The sequence below is a fragment of the Arachis hypogaea genome, chromosome 4 (assembly GCF_003086295.3).
Source record: "Arachis hypogaea cultivar Tifrunner chromosome 4, arahy.Tifrunner.gnm2.J5K5, whole genome shotgun sequence".
NCBI lineage: Eukaryota > Viridiplantae > Streptophyta > Magnoliopsida > Fabales > Fabaceae > Arachis > Arachis hypogaea.
The window spans coordinates 74,736,934-74,739,758 of NC_092039.1; positions in this window are offsets into that span (position 1 = coordinate 74,736,934).

A 2,825-nucleotide genomic window follows, 5' to 3' on the forward strand; every position below is an offset into this window, starting at 1 on the left:
GGAGATTGTTGGTATGAAGCAAGCTATGGTCATCTTGTAAATCTCAGTCAGGCAGACTCAAATGGTTATGGAGGATAACATAAAACATAAAATAAAGATAAGGATACTTATGTAATTCATTGGTGAGAATTTCAGATAAGCATGTGGAGATGCTTTGTCCCTTCCGTCTTTCTGCTTTCCTACTGTCTTCATCCAATCCTTTTTACTCCTTTCCATAGAAAGCTGTATGTTGGGCATCACCGTTGTCAATAGCTACAGTCCCGTCCTCTCAGTGAAAATGTTCAACGCGCTCTGTCACAGCACGGCTATTCAGCTGTCGGTTCTCGATCATGTCGGAATAGAATCCAGTGATTCTTCGGCGTCTGTCACTAACGCCCCACAATCGCGAGTTTGAAGCTCGTCACAGTCATTCAATCCTTGAATCTTTCTCAGAATACCACAGACAAGGTTTATACCTTCCGAATTCTCTTGAATGCCGCCATCAATTCTAGCTTATACCACGAAGATTCTGATTAAGGAACCCAAGAGATATCCACTCAATCTAAGGTAGAACGAAGGTGGTTGTCAGGCACACGTTCATAGGTGAGAATGATGATGAGTGTCACGGATCATCACATTCATCAAGTTGAGGAACAAGTGATATCTTAGAACAAGAATAAGCTGAATTGAATAGAAGAACAATAGTAATTGCATTAATACTCGAGGTACAGCAGAGCTCCACACCTTAATCTATGGTGTGTAGAAACTCCACCGTTGAAAATACATAAGAACAAGGTCTAGGCATGGCCAAGAGGCCAGCCCCCATGATCTAAGATAGCATAAGACTACTCAGAGATAGCTACCAAGATGAGAATACAATAGTAAAAGGTCCTATTTGTAGAGAACTAGTAGCCTAGGGTTTACAAAGATGAGTAAATTACATAAAAATCCACTTCCAGGGCCACTTGGTGTGTGCTTGGGCTGAGCATTGAAGCATTTTCGTGTAGAGACTCTTCTTGGAGTTAAACGCGAGCTTTTGTGCCAGTTTGGGCGTTTAACTCCCATTCTTGTGCCAGTTCCGGCGTTTTACGCCAGAATTCTTGAGCTGACTTGGAACGCCTGTTTGGGCCATCAAATCTCGGGTAAAGTATGGACTATTATACATTGCTCGAAATCCCAGGATGTCTACTTTCTAACGCTGTTGAGAGCGCGCCAATTGGGCTTCTGTAGCTCCAGAAAATCTACTTCGAGTGCAGGGAGGTCAGAATCCAACAGCATCTGCAGTCCATTTCAGCCTCTGAATCAGATTTTTGCTCAAGTCCCTCAATTTCAGCCAGAAAATACCTGAAATCACAGAAAAACACGCAAACTCATAGTAAAGTCCAGAAAAGTGAATTTTAACTAAAAACTAATAAAAATATAATAAAAACTAAATAAAACATACTAAAAACATGCTAAAAACAATGCCAAAAAGCATATAAATTATCCGCTCATCAATGAACCTATAAAATTCAATTAATTAACAAATAAGCTTTGTTAATGGCTGGGTTGCCTCCCAGCAAGCGCTTCTTTATTGTCTTTAGCTGGACTATTACTGAGCTTTAATTAAGTCTCAGTTTTGAGCATTCTTACTCAAAATTGCTTTCAAGATAATGTTTGACTCTCTGTCCATTAACAATAAACTTTTTGTTAGAATCATTATCCTGAAGCTCTACGTATCCATATGGTGACACACTTGTAATCACATATGGTCCTCTCCACCGGGATTTTAATTTCCCGGGGAATAATTTGAGCCTAGAATTAAACAACAGAACTTTCTGCCCTGACTCAAAGACTCTGGATGACAGCTTCTTATCATGCCATCTTTTTTCTTTCTCTTTGTAAATTTTTGCATTTTCGAAAGCATTGAGTCTGAATTCCTCTAGCTCATTTAACTGGAGCAATCATTTTACTCTAGCTAACTTGGCATCAAGGTTTAGGAATCTGGTTGCCCAGTAGGCCTTATGTTCCAGTTCCACTGGCAAGTGACAGGATTTTCCATACATAAGCTGGTATGGAGAGGTTCCTATAGGAGTCTTGAATGCTGTTCTGTATGCCCACAGAGCATCATCCAAGCTTCTTGCCCAATCCTTTCTACGGTTAATCACAGCCCATTCCAGAATTCTTTTAAGTTCTCTATTAGAGACTTTAGCTTGCCCATTTGTCTGTGGATGATATGGAATTGCTACCTTGTGGCTAACTCCATATCGAACCATAGCAGAGTAAAGCTATTTATTGCAGAAATGTGCGCCCCCATCACTGATTAGTACTCTAGGGACACCAAATCTACTAAAGATATATTTCTGGAGGAATTTCAGCAATGTCTTCGTATCATTAGTGGGTGTTGCAATAGCTTCCACCCATTTGGATACATAATCCACTGCCACCAGAATATAAGTGTTTGAGTATGACGGTGGGAAAGGCCCCATGAAGTCAATACCCCATACATCAAACAACTCAATCTCCAAGATCCCTTGTTGAGGCATGGCATAACTGTGAGGCAGATTGCCAAATCTTTGGCAACTGTCACAATTAAGTACAAACTCTCAGGAGTCTTTATAGAGAATAGGCCAGTAGAAGCCACATTAGAGGACTCTTGTGGCTGTTCGCTCACTTCCAAAATGTCCTCCATACTGTGATCCATGGCAATGCCAGAGGATCTTCTGTGCTTCTTCTTTAGGCACACATCTACGGATTACTCCGTCTGCACATCTATTGAAAAGACATGGTTCATCCCAAAGATAGTACTTTGCATCCGAAATCAATTTCTTTGATTGATATACTCTTTGGGTATGAATCTCACAGCC